The sequence below is a fragment of the Pelmatolapia mariae genome, linkage group LG14 (assembly GCF_036321145.2).
Source record: "Pelmatolapia mariae isolate MD_Pm_ZW linkage group LG14, Pm_UMD_F_2, whole genome shotgun sequence".
Taxonomy (NCBI): Eukaryota; Metazoa; Chordata; class Actinopteri; order Cichliformes; family Cichlidae; genus Pelmatolapia; species Pelmatolapia mariae.
The window spans coordinates 19,718,579-19,728,606 of NC_086239.1; positions in this window are offsets into that span (position 1 = coordinate 19,718,579).

The window sequence follows — 10,028 nt, forward strand, 5'->3', positions numbered from 1 at the left end:
CGGTCTTCATCATTTATCTTTGATATTGTATTTTGCTTAACTGTCTAAACATTTGTGTTTTGTTCTGTCATTTTCAGGGCTCGAGTACGACGGAGTGATTGCCATAATTTAAGCCATTGTTTGGCTTATGCCAAAGGTTTTTTTGGTTGTTGTTGGGGGTTTTTCACTGTCTTCTAGTGTTGAGAAGGTCATTTCGCCATTTAAATCAGCTGTGTTGGATCAAGGACACATCTAAAACCTGCAGGACACTGACCCTCGAGGCCTGGAGTTCGACACCTAAAAAGCTCATGTGAACATTTGTGACATGCACCTTGTGGTCTGCTCCTGTGTGAGCGCCCACCTTGGACTGTAGCCCCTCTCCTAGTAGCATAATCAACTTCAGTAAATAGTTTTAAAACATTTTTATTTAACCATTCATTATAAACAAATGATTATTTACAGAGCTGACCGGCAAAAGACAAAGTTTCAAGAGTTATTCATCGCACTAGTCAAGCTCATCTGTGATTATTAAATAAAGCTGCAAAAATCATTTGACTAAAATTACTGTGCGACTACCTTGGCTCTGCAAGTAAAAACGAACCGCAACAGTGCATACAAACGACCCGTTTTTTATCGGTATCAGAGGGGACATGGGTAAATCCACTTATATTTTTTCATCCACTACCAATCAACATATACTAACAACTATGTTAATTTACTCATGCCTCTGAAACTACAGTTAAAGATTGAATCTGCACTCAAAGGTTAATTTTTCATTAGAAAACCAATGTGGGGGCAGGCCGATAAGCTTTTTAGCTTTAGTAGGTTTAGTAAATTAAACGTTAATGTAAATCTGAGCTCATCAGCTACTTAATTCCATCAGAAAGTAAGAGGAAACCCTTTACCATGAATGCTGGGATAACATAGTGCAAATGTGCCAGTTATTCTGGTAATCTTGCTAAGAAACACTTGTTCTTCTTTCGGCTGCTCCCTTTAGGGGAGCATCCTACCCCTAGGATACTTTTCTGTCACACCAACCCTCTACGTGTCCTCCTTCACAACATCTATTAACCTCCTCTGACGTTTTCCTCTTTTCCTCCAGCCTTGCAGCTCCATCTTCCATCCGCTATCCCCCCTCTCCTCATGTCCAAACCATCTCAGCCTCACCTCTCTAACTTTTTCTCTGCTCTACCTGAGCTGTCCCTCTGATGTGCTCATTTCCAATCCTGTCTATTCTGCTCACTAACAGTGAAAATCTAGCAATCAGTAAAAGGAAAGAGTAAACTTCAAACTCAGTAAAAGTGTTATGTGTCAAAAAAATGCATATGTGTGATCCTGGGCCTCAAACCGCAAAACCTGCATTTTCTACTGTCTGATTTCTGCACAGTGGATTTCTACTTTTCTACTCAACATGGATGGCAAAAGTCAGAGTAAAATATACTATATATAAGATATATTACTTAATAAAATATAAATGAGATATTTATTTATTTATGTCTTAATTATGAAAACTGTTTTGCTCAGTTGTTTCTTTCCATTTATCCTATGTGCTGTTTGGATAGAGAAGCTACTTGATACCAAGGAAAATACACATGAAACACAATCATTTAGTCTAAATACAGAAATCAACATCTGTGTTTGAATTTTACTCTGTTGTTGTACTTCAGTCTTGTACAAACAGGCATTTTAAAAATGCCAAATATTTTTCGAAACACCTGTGAAAGTAAAACGAAGCAAACATGCCGAAAACCGTTTTCAGCAAGCTTCACTCCTGCACTGGAATTTTCTTGTCATTCAAACCACCAGTGACGTAGAAGTACCTCAGACTCAGGCTGCAAGTATTTGTGGCTCGCCTACAGCGAATTCCTCTACTGTCACATAACATGGGTTATAATGGGTGTGGCCATTCTCTGCTGGCAAGTAGCAGCTGAGCTTAGCATATTTGCCATCTAATTTGTGCTACTTTCAGTCATGCTGGGCTTGAAGGGAAACTAAAAGGGAAAGTAGATCCATAAGAGAAGGAAATTGGGTGAGACAGAGAGGGACTGAAAGGGTCATTTTGCCTCTGTATTGCTCTTTAAGTAGGTGCATCTGGATCTGTACATGTAGCATGTGCATGCATGTCCTTTTCTGTGCACGATTAGAGGTTGTTGGTAGGTAACCACCTTTCCTTTAGGCTAAACTCCAACCAGCTAATGCTGGAATATCTAATGCAACATGACAGTTAGCCTGGTCTGCCCAACTGTCTCTGTGCACAGTCTAAATAGCCCTGGCAACTAAAACCAAAGCATCTCCCCACAAGATCACAGGACAGTTTTTACAGTTCAGGAAAATGAAACCAGCCGTTTTTCAGAAGTATATGATCTCTGAAATAACTTTCAGTGGGGTCACCGCTACAGCAGTGACTTCTTTCTGCTTTATACCTTAGTGAATCTGCACTTGAAGCAGCTGAGGTGAGCTGGGGAGTGCAGCGTTACCGTGTAGCTGTGAGCAGAATGACCCAGTTGGAGACCAATAGCACTCTGAGAAGAGACTTATTTTTAAATGTAAGTCAGTTTTACTGTATAATTAGGAGCATGACTTAGGATAGACCAGAACAGCTCAGTGGAGAGCAAAAAGCAGGATCACAGGAATCACACACACAAATAATAATGATAATAATAATAAAAAAGCATGAGAGAAGAAGTTTTCTTGGAAACAGCAGTTGTGGTTGCAGAGTTCAGCTGATCAAACCTCCATTTGATTTTCTCTTATTTGCAATCACTCTCACTGCCTATAATGCTATGCTGTTTTCACTCTCTCTCTCTCTCTCTCTCCTTCTCTCTCTGGAGTGTTGTGCAAGGCGATGAGCTGTATGACAGAACAGCAGTAGACGAAGGCCAGAAACCAGCAGGTGGACTGCCAGGGCACAGCAGGGGTCATCTTTTCCTTCATCTGCAGCACACCGGTCCACCCCGATATCACCCCATAGTACCTTAATCTCCAGTGGACTTGCCCTTTCTTTCTTTGTCTGTCTATTTTTCAGTTTGTGCCTCTCTCCATTTTATCTCCAAAAACATGGACAAACAGAAAAAAACACACGTGCAGCAGTGAGGGCAGGGCCTTTGTCCCAGGCAACCGGTTTGCTCTAAGTTACAGTTAAGACTTACATAAGCAAACATACCAAGAGCAGCTGCATTCAAAACTGATTTCATGATGCATTTTCTCTTTTACACAGCATGCACAATTTCACATAAATCTTTGCACATAGGTTACTGTAGATATTGCAAATACTGCAAACACACAAAAACAAAAGTTTTTTCTTTAGACATTTGTGCAGTCTCACACTGTCTTATCACTGTGTCTGATAGCAAGGCGTCACCAGAGGATGTTTCCTTGCCCTTGGTGCCTGTCTGGGCAAGACAGCTCTGACAAGGGCCCCGGATGTGAACTAAAGGGGAGGTGGGGAAAGCGACACAGATGGGAAATGAGGATGGATTGAGACAGAAAGGGAGAGAGGGATATCGGAGATGACGAGAAAGAAAGTGGAAGGGCAGGGAGGAAAAAGTACAGAGGAAGGAACGGGGATGGAGCAAGAAAGAGTAAAGGGAATGTGGAGATGGGTAGAAAGATAGAAAGATAGTAAGCAGAACCAATCTGGACAAGCTGGTGAAATGCTTGAAAGATGGCACGTGTGCAGACATGCGCACAGCAGGCCTTCTTGGAAAAGCACCAACCTTCTTTCTCACTTCTTTCACTGATGTGTCTCATCACAGTCCCGCTTGGCTGTCCTGCTGCATCTGCCCACCCACCCACCACCAGTGCCACCAGTCAAACATGCTGCTGGTGGTGGCACTCTTCCTTTCTGCTCAGCTCTCAGTTTTTCATTCTTCTGCTCTTCTTCTCCCTCCAGGTTCCCTCTTGTCCTTCATGACTGTTAGAGAATGCCAGAGTGATTTCTAGATGTCCCTTTTCTTAATGTGCACCCAACTTTGCTTGGAATGTGAATAGCACTGTATAGGCACCCACGCATTACATCTACAGGGCCTGCTCGCCCATGGAAACCCATGCCATGATGAAGCTCCCAGTTTTTGTGCTGATGTTAATGTCAGAGGAGGTCTGCAGTTGTTGAGTCAGCAGAATGTTGGCAATTTTTACACACTATGCACTTCAGAGCTTAACGACCCTGCTCTCTAACTTTATGTAGTTATTAAACACTTCTCCTCTCAAATAATACCACTCACGGTTCATTGTGGAATATCTAGGAGGCGAGAAATTTCATGAACTCACTTTTTGCAATGGTCTTGGATCACACTCAAATTCAGTGAGCTCTTTAGAACGCCCCATTCTTTCACAAATGTGTGTAAAGGCTGACTGCATGGCTAGGTGCTCAATTTTATACACCTGTGATAATGGCACTGAAGTTAATGATACAGCTGTGGGGTGGTACTTTTTGTTCGTACATATATACACTTCTAGAATATTACAAGTGCAGTCTACTCACTGCAGATTTGGTTCTCAAATTTGGAGTGGGCCCACCGCTGCGGCACAGAGCCCCTGCAGGAGGGACATGGATAACCAGGGTTAGAATACTGAGTGAAGCTCTGTTAAATGAATGATGTTTGCACGGAAAATAAACAGAGTTTGCTGACGCTTCTGTGTTGACCTTTAGTTCTCTCAAATTCAGCTGATAAAAATTTGGGAGTGTGAAGTTGGGAATTCCAGAAAGAAATTTGAGAATCATTGGTTGAATGAGAGAGAAAACTAACCAGAAACCAACATTTCAGTTTACAGAAAGCATAGAAGAGAGGGCTCTGCAGTCTATTTAGTACCTCGTGTTTAAGCTAGTGAATAACTGGCTATTCATAGAAGCAGGAAACAAACTTTGATGAGTCACTGTTACTTCCTAAAGAACTAAAAGCAGGCCTAGTGCAATTCATGATCTTCTAATTATCCACACATGCACCAGAGCATGAAACCTGAAATGCAAAACAGGAAAAAAATGCTCAGTTTGTTGAGAATTAGATAACTTTCATTTCTCTGTATTATTACAGAGAGGGTTCTCTATTACAGGGAACATTTCTAGCCATATTTTTTTCCATCGGGATGAGTCATAATTAGGCAGTGAAAAGCCTCGACTATCTTGTTTAGTTACGCTTTCTGCTCAGATCCACGTCAGACACCACTTGTCACTCAGCTGCTGGGACTGTCAGAAATATTCACAAGACTCAGATGTGCTTGTCTGGAGGACGTTTCAGTGAAACAAACACTTAAATAGAACACCTGTGGTGCCTTAATCAGCTTACAGTAATACGAAGCCAGACAGGTCAATGTGGCAGGAATCCAGTGTGGGGTTCACCTCATTCAAACTCAGCCTCATACTGTAATGCTGCTCACCGTTGAGGAATCATACAAATTTGCACAGGCAGTGCAATGCGCAACCTACTGCATCTGCTATTTGTGAGCTAGTGTGTGTGTGTGTGTGTGTGTGTGTGTGTGTGTGTGTATTGCCCAAACACGCACATACACTATGATCTCTTTTCTTTCCTGTAGGCACAACAAGATTATGTTGTCTATGGAAACACTGTTTAGTCACCCCATCACTAACACCCTAAACACAGCCTTACAAAACTGCACAACCAGCAGCCAAGAAGAGTGTCACTTTAAATGATGGATTACTGAGATTATTCATGTTTTCACTGCTCATATTAATGACACATTAATGCATTACTAATCTATAATAGAGTGCACGCTTTTATGAAATATATCTAAGAGAACAGGGCAAGTTAAACTGTGATTAAAAAAATAGCAGTTGGGGTAGGTGTTCTGGAAAGTATATGAACAGAGTCAGCATTGGGATAACAGGAGGTGTTCCATTTTGTTTTTCTACTCCTTTAACTGACACTGCATGAAAATCCTTCTCACACCTCCCACCACACTGCTAGCTAACCGATATCCACAGCGTGAAACTATTGAGCGGACGAGAAGCAAACTGATATGAGCTCTTCATTAAACCTGTGCTAATGCCGCAAATATGTTCTGGCGTTATGACAATTCTCAAAGCAAAGTTGTTGCATGTGCTACGGCAATCAGTAGTTGTGATGTAACTTTATTTATAAGCATTGCTAATGGCTTTGCAGTAAAAACATTACTGCATTTAGAGGGAAATTTTAGCCAAAAGTATGGTTGTGGAATACCATACAGAGTCACAAGGGTACAAGAATGCTCTTGTACCCTTATGTCATGTGTCCAAGTAAAATTACTGCTAAGCCACAAGCTTTTCTCCACATGTGTCTTTCTTCTGTCTAGCTGCATGTCTGGGCACATCACAGAAAGGCCTGACCCACCCAAGTCTGGATCTGGCTGCCTACATGACTGCTTTCCTGAAGGGTGTGAAGGGGTAGAGAGGGGTTTGGGCTAATGGAGGGAAGAGGAGATGGAAGGCACAAGGGAGGGAGGGATCTGTGGAGGAAGGGAAAATATGGGTCAACACAGTCAAAGCCCTTTCACATGTTCCAGTCAGCTGGAATCTCGCCTCCAGTCCAAACCAGAATGTTATGTAAGAGGTTATTGATCTGCAAGAGTGCATGTCGGAAAGCAGAGTGCCAGTCGGGGCTGAGGCAGCTCTTTGGTCTCTCCGTTGCAATGCTATGACATGGTGTCAGAGTATTGCTGGCACAAACTGATCCAGTGAATATCAGATTTGTAGCTAGTATGAAACAAGAGATTTGGCTGATATTTAACCTGCTCATGTGAAAACGCAGGTCTTGTCACCGTGATACTGAGAAATAAAAAGTGCCTGAGAGCGGTCTGTCAGCTCCAATAGCTACCACTCGTCGCTAACATGTCTTCACTCAAAGTCCCCCTTTCGGAGTGATGTCATCACTTTCAGCAGCCACGGTTCTGCCAACCTGTCTCCATCTATTAGCTTCAACAGTTCACATTTGGTCTTCTTTTTCTTTTTTTTAGAAAGCGAGGAGCGCATTTTACTTACTATCATGGTTATTCATGCCAAGCATCAGATAAATAAGGCCGTTTGGAAAGAACAGAAGTTGGATCAGACTGTCTGAGGATAATGTGTTCCTTTTAAACCAGCAAGGCTAATCATATCAGTAAGTAGGCCTTGGCCCTGGATGTGGCAATCAAGATAAACCTTGTGGAAATGCTGTTCTCCAAGAATTCAGGCACGGCTGCACATTGCCATGGCTTTTTTGTCCTCACATGCAAAAGGATCAGAGTTCCCTGCATGCCATGGGGAATAGTGGCTAATGAGTAGGAGAGTGACGTAACAAGTGACACATGGACCAACGTAACCTTTTATACTTAAAAAAAAGTGTTATAATTGCTGCTGAGAGGTTACTGTCAGCTGTTATTGAGCATAAAAAAATCCTCTGTGTAGTTTCCTGGTTACAGTTACATGCATGAATGTGGCTGACATCACACCCTCAACCAGCTTATGAAACTGGAGGATGTGGATCACATGAATCAATAAGGAAACAGCTGATTCCTGTTTCTGGCTTGAGCTCCGAATAAAGTAGGTGATTCTGAAAAGGGTTCAGGGTTCAAGTGAGAACATTTCCTGGAACAAACAAGTTTAATGTGGAGAGGTGGAGAGGGCAGTGTTCACAGTACACTGACAGCACAGAGCACAACAACTAAAGATAGGGGTGCTCAAGGAACATGACACTTTGGTCCAATGTCTAATCTACTGGGAGAGGAATCGCTTTATCTACAGTTCTAATGATTTTAATGCAGAGACTGTATGTTCACCTGGTAGGACGAGTAAAAAATAAATATTCTGTGAATATAGGTATTACCCCTTTAGCATTACTTTAGCCTGCCCATTGTACATGCACTGACCCCACCAACCAACTATTTTGTGAGAAACAAAAAGCTATGACTTGCCTTTAGTGGGAATCACATTGTACTTATAAATATACGATGACTGATGTGATTACTTCTTCCAACACACGGTCCCTCACACAGTCACTGAGATAGACATCACTGTTCTGCCTAATCACATTTTATGTATGTGACTAAAGACTGCCCACATACACAGCCAAGTGAACCCGTAGGTGTCGTGTGCAATGGAGGCAAATTTTAATTCCTGTCTGCAAGATATGACTCAAGAATGAAGTATCATATGTATGAAGAGCAGTCCTCTTCACCAAAGAACCGAAAAGGCATCTGATTAAAACGTCACCCTTTTCCTTCTCATCTCAAGCCTCATCTTCTGAACAGTTCTGTCTCTAATATACGAAAATGTGTATAAACAGGCTGCCAACAGATTAGATATGCGACTCTCTCCTCTCTGGACAGCTCACAGCTCACAATGAGCGGCTAAACAACAGCAGCTGGTTATAAGCTAACCTTATGCCAGGTAATATTAACTTTCCCTGATAAACAGTTTGATTACATTACATTACATCGTATGAGAGTTTATTCGCTAAGTGTCGGCATCCTACAGTTCAATTCAATTCAATTTTATTTATAAAATGCCAAATCACAACAACGGTCGCCTTAAGGCACTTTATATTGTAAGGTATACCCTACAATAATACATACAGAGAAAAACCCAAGAATCATATTTCCCCCTATGAGCAAGCACTTTGGTGACAGTGGGAAGGAAAAACTCCCTTTAAACAGGAAGAAACCTCCGGAAGAACCAGGCTCGGGGAGGGGCGTCCATCTGCCATGACCGGGGTGAGAGAAGAAAGACAGGAGAGAAGAGAGGCAGAGATTAATAACAAGTCTGATTGAGTGCAGAGAGGTCTATTATCACACTTACAGTGTTAGAAAATTTCATTAGCGCTGGGTAGTAGCAGCTAACAAAGGCTAACAATAGCAAACACAGCAGCTAACAGATGCATCATAGCTTACTCGCAGAAAGGATATCCTCAATCTGCAACACCTAACCTCAGTACTGAGTTATCAGACAGAAGTGAACTTCACTCACTCATCATCTTGTGCTGGACTAATTTCACAAAAATGTGGATCATACTGAATAAAAAATTTAGTCCGTTTTTAAAATCTTGGTTATACTTTGCTTCTAAACAGAGTATTATCTGAGTAAGAAACAGCACACAATCACACTCCTCAGATAGGCTTTTTTTTTTGGCAACCAAACTGATGACCATTGAAATGTTCACCTCAAGACTTCAAAATGTTATTTCAGAAACCAATGAGTGATGTCACAGTATGCACCAACTTTTTACTTTGTCTATGATTCACATCAAAAACAGCCATTCTGTTGGATCCTGCTGGAGCTGTAAGTGCCAGTTGTCTTTTGGCAACCTTTTCATGATGCACCTGCTACGATGGAAGGCTCGTCTTCTAAAGTTTCATTAGACGGATTTAATGCAAGTGGTGGTGGAGTGACAGCTGATTTAGACCTCTGCAGTGACGTTTTGCAGAGCCCACAGCAAAACCTAACTGGCCAGTGCCATTACCAACATATTTTTCTCTGAAGTGTTTCTACTTCTTTGTACATTCCCTCAAATTACCTACAGGAATTTGCTGATATCTGTGATTCCTTAAATTGAGACTACAATTATTTTTCTCCCACTGTTAAATTAAAAAACTGCAACAGAAAAAGGCCAGAATTGCATAATTGAGAGTACTAAACAGGCCAATCACATTCTGTTACCAAATATAACACATTTCCATGGAGGTGGACGTCAGGTTATGTTAAAAGTTAGCATTTATCCCCCAGCTTCATTGTGTTAATGTGTTTATATTATGCTAACCATAGCTCTGTAGCTAGCCACCACGTAGCACTTCGTTACATACCAGCTAACCCAACTTCTGTCTTCATTTATGAAAGTGATACCAGAGCTGTAGAGTTAAATTTTTTAGAAATCTCTCAGTCATTATATGGTATATCATCTTTAGATGAAAACTAGTGAGCTAACTCCCTGTTAACTTCTAACTCCATTAAACTTCATAAATCCTGTTTCTCATGGATGCCTGGATGTTAATATTCATGGTTTCACCTGGTAGAGCAGCCACATTGATCATTTTATTAAAGATGAAAGAATTTAGACAGTTTTTAACTCTCAGGGATGCTGCAT